An 11,678-nucleotide genomic window follows, 5' to 3' on the forward strand; every position below is an offset into this window, starting at 1 on the left:
AACTAAAACTGCAAAATTCCATCACTCACACACACACACATACACATAATCAAAAGCCCAGGACGACACTCACACACACATGGTGTAGATTGTCGGTCTTCTGTTCCTGCAAAATCTCAGTGCTCAACCGCCAAGCATGGCATTTCATCAGGCGACTGCAACGAGAGCAGCAGCACCAGAATCAGCCTGAAACTAATCAGGAGTGGGCGCTTTGATACCCTCTAGTTACTTCTCCTCAGATTTTACGGTACAATTAGCATAGTTCCCTTATATTTCATAATCAGTTCTGCTTTTTGCCTTCTGGATTGCAATAAATAGTAAATATTGAACTTAAATATTCGTATTTCAAATTCGTTATCATATCATAGGAATGTTGCGATTGGACAATTGAGTGTGGCGTTTCCCTAACTAATGATTTACAGCAATTTATACTAATTGGTTAATATTCATTGTGATTCGTATTATTATTATTCATTATTCCATTATTCAAAAAATGTAAAATCAATTCAATTATTTGTATAGTATAGTATTATTTGTAACTACCCCTAACCGAAATGAGTAGCAAGTTTAAAAAACCCTTAACCCCTTTTCCCTGGCTGGCGAAAAACCCCAGCAATGCGAGCAAAGGAAGTGCACTAAGTGCAGTGACCAAATAGCTGCCAGAGAGTCCCGAACCGGCGGCTGATCCTGCTCCGCTCCTGCTCCTGCTCCTGCTCCTGCTGCTGCTCCTGCTCCTGTTTTGCTGCTCTTGCCACCGCCCGGAAGTGGCAATGGTGTTGCACATGACTTTATAGCTTTTACATTAACGTGTGTGTGGGTGGGGGGTCTGGGTGTGTGTGTGTGTGTGTGCTTGTGTGTCTGTGTGCGCGACAGTTTGGCTATGAAGCAAAAGTTGCATTAAATTTAAATCATGAGACGGCGGTTTCTGTGGCCACCGCTCTCTGATGAACCCACACTGTCGAAAATATATTCGGCTAATTAAATGTGTGCACTTTCAGGGCTGTGCAAGCTAGTTAAGGAAAAGAACGATGTACTTTCTGGCCAGATCAAGTTAATTATGTGGCAAAAAGATGTATTTTCTGGCCTGACTTGAAGCGAAACTTAGGTGGTTTAGAGGGCTAACTGCTCTTTTAATATTTGGGTTTTTAGGATAGAATATTTCTAATTTTTTCGAGTGATCCCGAGCCTGATCCAAAGTGAGCTGAGCTGAAATGAGCTGGAGCTGGGTAAAGTTGGGGCCAAGCGCTGTTCAACGTTTTGTCATTAAAAGTTGAGCTGGTTCATTGCAAAGCTTTTGGCTTGACTGCTGCTAACCGCCCCAAAAAAAAAAAGAGGGAAAACCAGAGACCTGCAATCACAATTAGCCCGACAACACGCGCAATTTGCAGGCGAACACGACGCGCAGTGAGCAACAATTACATAATTATAACGCACTTTTGATGCATTGTCATAAATAGGACTATGCTTGTGTGTGTGTGGCATCGACATGCCTATGTATGTGTGCGGGCAGGGCAACTAATTAATCAGCTTGCGTAATCAATGCTTAATGATGCAGCACCAACAGCGGCAGCGGCAGCGGCAGCGGCAGCACAACGGCATTTAAATGGTCTATAATTAAATCAAACACTCAATTAAACTGAGGACGAATCGAATTTGGAGCGCCGGGCTCAAATTGGATACGGTTACTGATGGCCTGCTAATGAATAGCAAGCAATACAAAATTACGGCCTGCCAAAGCCAAGTCATTGAGACCTTTTTCAACCTCTGGCGGGCGAACCTCAGATGGGTTTCACTCATTAATTAATCAAAACTTCAAATAGTAACCACAGAAACCGAACGGGCTGTGCTCAAACGTGGCGCACATCAAACTGACCAATGGGTACTCAAAGGATTGCTTTATCCTTTGGCGAGCTAAAAAGTTATCCGTTAATTATTCAACAGGTAAGATATTTGAATTCCGAGTGTATAAGTGCAATGTGTGGGCGGTGCATAATTCCCGTCTTCTTAACCTAATAGAATTTGCTTTTGTACTTAGGAGCAAAAATTAACTATGTATCATTATAATTATTATCTATTGAGCAAACAAATGTATTATAGCGCAAACTTTTTAAAAGACTCTATGCAACAGCAACAAATACTAAGAGTGTTTCGTATTCGTTGTGCTTCTCCGAAGCTTCCAAACTTTTTTTACTCCTTTGTCTGCCCTTCTATCCTGCTTCCTTTCGGTCAAGCTGTAAATTTATTTTACCACACATTGAGATACATTCCATAGGGAGCACGGCGGGGACAAGTCTTCTGCTTTTTGGCCAAGTGGCAAGTTTACCGAAACTTGCAAAAAAGCTGGGGGAAGCCGAACTAAAAGGAAACAGCAGCACCGGCGCCGGCAACTCCTTGTTGCAGCAATCTAGATTCACAGCCAGCCGCAGAGGTGTAACCAAGTCCTTGCAACAAAAACTTTCAACACATGTTGCTGTGTGTGTGTGTGTGAGTCAATGTTGCTGCTGTTGCTGCTGCTGCTGCTTTCTTGCTGTTGGCAGCCAGTGAGGCAAGCAAACGCAGCAGCGGCAGACGGACGATCGCCGATGGACGATGGGAGCCTCCTGGCCAGGACGAGGACCAGGACCAGGACCAGGCTTCCTTAAATATTAAAAGTCCAGGCAGGAGGGAACAAACACAGTTGCTTGTGGCAAGTGTGTGGGGCAGCAATGTTTTGCACCAAGAGAAATATGACAACTGTTGATGATGCCGCATCAAAACTGGCTGATAATAATCGAAATGCAAAACTGGCTAATATAATTTATATATATAAATAAATAAATACCATGCTGACTAAAATAATATATTTCTCTTCTGTATCTCTAGATTTTGGTTAATTGTATTAATTTATTAAAGTTATATTTCTGTTACCCCTCTGTAATATATGAAAATTTATCGAAGTGATTTATTAACAGAAAGCAGATTGAAAGACAGTAAAATTATTAAAAATATGCCAAAAGAACTTTTAGAACTTTTAGGTAATTTCTTGCAGTGCTGCCCAGCTCTTTTTTGGCCAACTGCCGCCGCTTGTCGCACGTCGTCACTTAGGCAAAACGCAAAGTTTTCTCTTCGCAGTGTGCTGTCAGTCACATGGCCCCTCCTTTGCCCCTTCACTGCACCTTCCAGCACCACCCCTTCCCCCCGGGTTTTTTTCTAGATTCCCCCATCTTTTGGCCCCCTTCAATGCTCTTGCCTGCGGTCTGTGTTTAAAGTAACAACTACAACTGCAAACTGTGACGAGCGCACAAGGACACGCGTTAAGCTAAGCTAAAGTTTTGGCACACCCACACCATTGCAAACACTGTTGCCATTTTCCCACAACACACACACACACACATATACACACGCACACATGAATGCCGCGCATTTAACATAAACAAACTACACTAGTTGCAACAATTTTTTCTCTTGCTAGCCACGACTTTCTATTTGTTTTCTGGGTTTCTTGTTTTATTTTTTTAAGGATTTTCCCACCAAGAAAACGTGTTTGGAAATTTAAAAATAGTTTGACAGCACAGCTCGCCTTCTTGGAAATACTTTAGCTGCGAAATATATGTTCGGCCAAGTGCTGAACAACAAAGCACTATTTATTTCAAATGTAACAGACTTAAGAAATAGAGTTATAATATTATAAAAATACATAGATAGATAAGCTATACTCTAAAAACAGATTACTGACCATTAATCGGAGGCATCAGCTTTAAAATGCGCATTTGAGAAAACTATTAGGCAGCAGGAGCAATTCGGCTGGATAAGCGAATCCTTCGCCAATTGCAACTCATCAGACATTGTTGGGGCACGTGAATTGTTGAATGCAACTACTGCCCGGCAGCTTGCACCTGCACATCCAACACATCGCTCCCACAGTTTACTGGATGCCTTGCAGGCTGGGTATTACTCCGCCGTATGCAAAACGCACGGCTGGAAAAGGTGCATAAAGTATAGACGACGCCTTGGGTTCCGGATATATATTTGGGCACATCCATGTACGTACATAACATAGGTTCAACAATGGGGAATGGCTGCCTGGCTGCTGCCACAGTGTGTATTCATTAAATTTGTATAAACAAATACAGTGGGCATAAATTGCGAGCATCCCGTATTCAGTTTGCCATATCCAGCATCCAGTTGGAGTTGGAGTTGGAGTTCAAGTTGAAGTTGGAAATGGAAATGGGAACGTCTTGGGCGTAGGTGGTATCTACGCCACATTATTCTTTAGCTACCTGCACTATAGTACAAATGTATCTCTGTGTCTGTGTCTGTGTCTGCGTTTGTGTTTGTGTTTGTTTTCACGTGCGCTCGTCTGTGTGAGAATATGTGCGGTCTAAAATAAGCAAAAATGGCAGCCTGAAAAAACAAGTAACAGTTTTACTCGACAAACAATGAAAACAACGAGCAGTCGAGAAAAAGCGAGTGAGGGTAAGGGATGGAGCGTACTAAAACAACAGCAACAAATCAGCACTTTACCTCATGTTTGTTGATTTTGTTCCTCGTTGTTTTATTTCGCTTCACGTTTCCCCAGTTCCCCAGCTACCCAGTTGCCCAGCTCCCCAGCTCCAGCGATCCCCAGTTTCCCAGCTCCCCAGCTCCGCAATTTGGCCCAGCTCCCCAACTAACAAGACACAAAATTTACAATTTCAAATTGTGAGCATGTGAATTACGGATGCATAGATACACATGCATCTGCACGGCGGAGCAAGCTCACCTGGCCATCGGACACGCCACGCCGCACACGGTACAGATGTTTTAGCACCGCCAGCACTTGGCTGCCCCAAAAGCTTGCCGGGCGAATGGGCGAGCTTAATGGACACTTTCGACCACCTCCCTCCCCTTTGCCGCGGTGACAGGATATCCAAAAGGACGAAACAGGAAGTGGGCTGGCTGTGGGAAATCGAGAAATCGGCAAGATGGAGACGTGGAAATGTGGCGATGTGGCGATGCGGTGGGGGTAAGAGCAGCGAACTACAACGAAAACTTATCGATGTTGCACTTGCGTGGGTGCAAGCTTAGGAGACGACGCGCCCGAAAAGTTTGCAAGTTGCCAAGATTATAAAAATGGCGTTAAAAGCTGAAAGCCACGCTCTGGGAGATCCATGTACTCTGCCGCAAGGCGACTCGCTCCATTCGCAGGCTAGCACACTTTAAAGACTAAAGTTCTAGCGATCTGAATTTGGAATCAGATATGAGCCACAGCTAGACAGAAATTGATTTCACAATTTAGTTGTACAGATACTACAGATACAGATACTTTATTTATTGATTGAGTGGTTTTTGATCTATGCTTAATGTCATTGCGTTAATAATATCGATATAGATAGTAAGAGCAGGAGATTGATTCCTTTCACTTAACAAGACACCGAATCGCAGTTTTTTATTAAAGTATGCAACATACACATAACCATTTATAGTTTGTTAGAAATATAATTATCTGAAGCCCCTTTGAATCCCCTGCTTTTGCTTTTCCCACACTTACAGTCCTTGATGTATGCGTATTCATTTCTCAGCACGTTTAGTGAGCCCCTTCTGCTGCAGACCCATTACCTTTCTAATTGGTCCACCCACCTGGTTTTACCTGCAGCTTACTCTGGCCGAGTAATCGATAACATCTACAATCCCTTATCTCTTATCTCATCTCCTCGGGCCTGTCCACACCCACGGCTGTCACCTTCTGTTAAATTGTCCGATTGTCGCCCAGTTAGGCGACTTCGTGCCTCAGTGGAGCTGCCTGTTTATTCATTACATTAAATCACGGGCGCACCTCCGCCTGCTTTTTGGGCGCCTGGGCGATGGCAATTAAATGTAATTAAACGTAAGATTAACTCTAATTATAATAAATTAAGTGCCACGGCGTTTCGGACGAAGTGCCGACTCAAGCGGGCCAAGGCAAATATCAAAAATGCAATTAAACATTAACAATTTGTTTCGCTGCAAAAGGAGAGATCATGAATTAAACAAAGCGACGCAGATAAAACGCAACCGAATGCGGCTAAAAAGAAGCGAGCTGAAATCCGCCGTGATTAAAGCCGGCATTCCCAGGGCCAGTATACGAATCCGAATGAGAATCTGAATCATATTCGGAATCAGAATCAGAATGAGAATCAGAGCGCAGAGTCTGAAACCAAAGCCGTTGGCCAGACCAATTCCATTTGCATAATCAATGCATATTTGGATGCGGCCATAAATTAACAAATAGAATTTAATTGCATACTTTTGGGGGCGACGGCGGCGCGTACACAAATTAATAATTCATTAATGCGCATTAATTGTTGCGCTGCAGCAGCATCTGAGCGCTGCAACTGCCGCGGAAAATTGAAAATAAATGCATATGCTCATTGGCCATGGCCCATTTCCCATTTCCCAATACCAATTTCAATACCAATCCCAATACCAATTCCAATCCCAATGCCGATCGGCAAGGCTCTATAATCGCCTCAATGCTGGCAAATTAATTGCGGCCTTTGTTTAATCAGACTAAAATAGCGCATTTATGTCAGCATCGCTTATATTTATTGCGATTTTATTTCGTAGTGCATCAGTGGTCCCCATCCTGCATCCTTCATCCTTTGGGCCATTTAAATTGCTACCTTTGTTGAGTGCTGCGGTCAACGAGCCGTTAGTGTTTTTTCTCTTTTTTTTGTTTGTTGCCATTTTTGTTGCCACCGCCGTGCACATGACATGCATTTATTAAAAGCCGCACACAAAAAGAAGTCCACCGCCGAAGAATCAGCATCATGGAATTGCGAACAAGGGGGGTGTGGAGGGGGTTGTGCTGACTGACTGGCGAAATAATCGTGGGAAAATAAATATTGTATAGTGCGCTTTTGTTCGAGTCCTGGGAGCCGTCTTCGTGTCGGCCAGATTGCTATAATTGTGTAATTGTGACACACACGCAAATTATGGTCGTTCGCTTTAACCAGCCGCTAATGGAATTGTGATGGACAAGTGCCGGCCAACAACACAATGGCACTTTCCCACAAAGAAACCATCATGCAATAAGCGATATAAAGCCCTTTCTAATACACCCAGTGCATTGAGGGGAAAATGGTTTATTACTAGTGCCAAGGGCTTACAGGTGTTAGCTTTTAGCCATGAAATTTTCATTGGTGGTAATTACTGAAATATGTAATATTATATAATTAATCGATATTATACATTTTCAAGTGGCTCATGTGCATTAACAAAACAAACACTTGGCGTAAGCCAAAGAAAGGCAATTCACGAGTCCTTTTAAATTGGGGCCATGTGTGCGTAAAGTGAAATGCTGAGACGTCTGTGTATAAACAACTTTTAAAGCAGGCTGCCCACTTAACGGCGCACAAAACAAACACCATCCACTCGAAGGACGAAGGACTTTGGAGCAAGGAGCAAGGAGCTGAAGCAGTGATGTCGGGGCAAAGGGCAAATCCCGAGATCCATTGACAGGATGCCCGGCCTGCTGGCATGCAGTCAGCGGCGGGAAAAGCGGCCCAGGCAACTGCGTTCCATGAATTCAATCAATTTTAATGCAATTTAAATTGCATTCTCCTGTGAGAACACACAATGCACCGCCGCCTACACACACGCACACACATGGGCAACCAGGGGAAACCACAATGCACCCACGCAGACGGAAAGAGAGGGGCATAGAAGCGGCGAAAGAGACAGAGACAGAGGAAGAGACAGAGAGAGAGAGACAGACGTGTGTGCGCACATTATGCTGCCAGCGGAAAAGGAAGCATCGCCTTGCGTTAATTGGTGGTCATGCTTCTGGCCGTGCAAAGGATACGGATAGCCAGGATGGCCACGATGGCCAGGACCTATCCCCATGCCATCGCATGGCATCCAGGAATCCCCAACCCCTCCAACTCCCCATCTGCCTTCATCTTCGTGCGCGGCCGACGTTTATATTGTTTTAAATGCCACGCATTCATCGTTTGCCCCTTGTCGCTGCGACTGGACAGAATGCGGAAGTACCAGGAAAACGCATGAGGTGCTCTCTAGATTGTAGACAGAAATGTACTCTGCATTACCCTTTCGAAAAACGGGTTTCTATAGAATATCAAAGTCACTCTCGACTGCAGTCGCTGCAGCTTAGAAATCTTTTCAAAAGTTTCTTAAAGCTGACTACAATACCTGTTCAATGGCGCTGATTATAAGCAGTGCCGCATACATTTGGACACCTTAAAGTGTGATATTTATACCCTACTTGTTAGCTAAACCATTATGACCGACTCTGGAGAAAGGGTATGAACTGGGCCAGGGCAAGATAACTGTTGCACTTCCGGAGGCGTTGGAAGCCTTCATGCAATTATAGGAAGCCACGGCCGTTGTCAGCGCGTATCCACCAGATACGAGTACTCGACTCGCATCGATTCGAAGTACAATCATTCAATTTTCAACTGGCACTTAATCAAGTACTTGGCCCGGCTAACCATCACCGATTGTTTGCCTTGGTGAGCCGTTCGGATCGCCAGCGAATCTGAATCTGAAACCGAAACTGAATCTGAATCTGAGTGGGTGCGGCCATCGAAACCAATATGGAAGCCATAGATTCCTGATTTAAATGGTTACCAGCCCCTTGGTAATGAGCTGTAGTTCAGTGAGGCTGCAACAGTTGGCCAAATGTATCAACTGCAATCTGAATAAGCTTTAAATAGAACTGTGACTGAATTTCATTTAATTGTTTAGACTCTAAACTTTAGAGGCATTAATGGAAATCTTTTGATTGATACACAGGCTATGCTTGTCTGCACAAAATGAAATACTTTTTACTAAATATATTAAGTAGGTATTAAGTATAGTAGTAAGTAGTAAGTAAGTAAGTATTTTTGCCTGGCTTCAAATGATTTCAAATTGCGCCACGCCTAAGCCCATAATTTAAAGCGGCTTAATTCGTCTAAAAACAATAAACGCAACTTATTTATTTAAGCCGCGCTGCCCACAAACGGCCGAGCATGGCAAACAAGCGTGCAAGTGAAAGATAATCAATAACACTTCCCTTCAATTGATTTAGATATTTATGCGGCTTAATAGTATATAAATAAATGTGTGTATGTATCGCAGCACTGGGCAGCCACATTGTTGTGCTGCATTTTTTATGAGGCATCGCAAACCGCGAACGGACATTATGCAAGTGAATTGCTCATTATCGCATTTGGTTTGGTTTGTCGCTGGCATTTGAATGCGTTTGCAGAAATCCCTTTTTAATGTTTGTGCAATCCCTTTTAATGCGCACAATTAATTCCGTTATGCTTTGTCGCCTTTGACCCCGCGCCGCGTCATCGTGTAACAATTTGCTAAAATGTCGAGGCTTAGCGCTTTACTCGCATTGGTTTAGGCCAACGCCGCTTTAAAATTCTCGCACTGCAGCATTGCATAATTATGGCCGACTCACAGCGGCAGCGGCAGCAGCAAAATTTTCCCAATTTTCACATGCAGCCAAACGTAATTAAAATTATTTCATTTTCAACCAAAACACCCGCTCATACGCTCTCTCGCTCACACACATGGCCGGAGATGGAGAGGCGGGAAAACATTGAAAATTAATTTCCATCTAAGCCCGATGCGCGCCGATCGGCATCGAAAAACCATCAACAAATTGTCAGGCTTTTCATTTATTTGCTGATTTTATTTGCCATTTTCGGTCGCCCAACAAAATGCGCCTGACAAAATGTTCGTGCCCATGTTTACACCGAAACGTGTCCAGAAATTTGCCAAATTTTATTCCGCCATTATTGGCTTGCCTTGGTGATTGCACATGGTGGATATGGCGGGCTTTCGATTTGGCCAACAAGATTAATCAAACAGACTTTGATTGCGGCTTGACAAAGCGTTAATGAAATGCCCACAAGCCAAATATGCTAATTATACAACTCATACGCTCAAGTTTCCATCCTAAACGCAGTTGGCCTGTAACACCAAGCTGGCTATAATAGTAATCGTAATATTATGTCCGTACTGGCCATCATTTATTTATTATTCTATCTCCTTTTATTCGAAGTACTTTATTTAAATATGTGCATAACTTCTGGACAGATGCAGCCAAAGCACCTGCAGCATCCTTGGAAAAAAGAAAACATATATAAATAAAGAAAACCCAAAATATATATATATATATATGTGTGTGTATGAGTATGTACAAAAAAGATGCCAACGTACAAAGCATTTTTTTCTTACTACGCTCTTCGCTTCTGACTGCATATTTCATAGCAAAACAAGAAAGAAAACTGCTAAAAAAAAAAGAATTACAAAAAGTGCTGGAAAAACGAAAAAATGAAAATGCTAAACAAAGAAAATAAAAGCAGGCGGCAGCGAGCTATACAAAAAATGGGCGCAAGGCAAAACTAAAAGCCAAAGAAAAATGCCGCGCTTTTGGCCAAGAGTAGAGTGCTCCGCCCAGGGGTCAGGGGTCACCGAGAGGGGGGTTCAGTTCGCATTATTTTGTATTACAGCGTCCCCAGTACCCAGTATCCCAGTACCCAGTACATTCACCACTACTAGCCTACTATGTCAGACCCCACAGAAGCGCCGGCCCAGCTTGTATTGCAATTTTTCAATTTCAAAAACAATTTTGCTCTGCCAACATACGTGTGGTCAAAGATAAGCTCTGTAAATATATATAACAAAACAACCAAGCTGAATGCGAATACGGCCAGCGAGTGGGGGCCGCATATAAAAAATCTACAAAATCTAAAAATCCAAAGCGCAGCCCGCCATAAAAAAGCCAAAAAGCAAAGCTGACCGCAGCTCAAGCAGCTATTGCTGCAGCTCAAAACTGGCCAAAGCCAGAAAGGCGGTCAGCACACAAAAAAAAGAAGAAAAAAATAGAAGAAAGAAGGAAAGTACGAGTCGAAATACCAAAAATAAAAGCTATATGGGTGCTATATGGGTGCTATATGGATGCTATATGGGTGTTGCACGTATGCGCTGGTGTGGGTGGGAGTGTCAGCTTGCAACACAGCGGGAAATTGCACAAAAATGAATTGTGTTGTGCAGCATTTAGTGCTGAAATATAAGTGACCTGCTGGGCGGGACAACTGGAAAACTGAAAAGGAGGGTCACTGCGATTCCAGCGGCTTCTGGGCCACTGCCAGGCTTCCTCAGCTTTGTTGCGGCATTGATTGAATTTTCCGGCTGAAGCCAGCGAAAAGTTATGACTTCTGCATTTCGCATAGACGGATATAAATATCTTTGAATTTTGTTTAAGGCATTAAGGCATCTACACTTTTATCGGAATATGATCTGCATATATACTCGTATATGCAACATTAAAGTTCTGTTCTGTGGAAGGTGCAATGTAACAGAGACACAGAAATCACTGCAATGCAACTAGTTAGTTGTGCTAACCTGGCTATTGCTTGTTGAGCTTGGCAGTTGACAGAAAAACAGGTATTTGTTTTGCTCTTGAATAAAATGAGTTTCTTTTTATATTTTTTGTATATATCCCAAGCTGCAAAAGGTGGAGCAATCTGTAGAGCACTCAATTTAGAATAAAACCCGAGTTGATTAATTCGAAACGGCTCCACGAACGAAACCCTTTTTTCCGTGAGCGATCCGCTGGAGAGTAAGTGCATCAGCCATTGGCGGAAATCGAATTCATTTGGGACTGTGGCCGTCCTGCGGCAACAGTGCGTATGTGCAACGTGCAATGTGCAATGTGCTGT

The 11,678-nt window shown here is 43.3% G+C and overlaps 1 long non-coding RNA gene across 1 annotated transcript; it reads left to right on the plus strand.

Moving 5' to 3' along the window:
- The first annotated feature begins 1,727 nt into the window (after nt 1-1,727).
- LOC122621537 lies at nt 1,728-2,838 on the plus strand. Its single transcript, XR_006326225.1, has 2 exons — nt 1,728-1,941; nt 2,273-2,838. It is a non-coding gene; the product is annotated as an uncharacterized LOC122621537 (long non-coding RNA).
- The last annotated feature ends 8,840 nt before the right edge of the window (nt 2,839-11,678 follow it).

This window comes from Drosophila teissieri, chromosome 3R (genome assembly GCF_016746235.2).
Source record: "Drosophila teissieri strain GT53w chromosome 3R, Prin_Dtei_1.1, whole genome shotgun sequence".
NCBI lineage: Eukaryota > Metazoa > Arthropoda > Insecta > Diptera > Drosophilidae > Drosophila > Drosophila teissieri.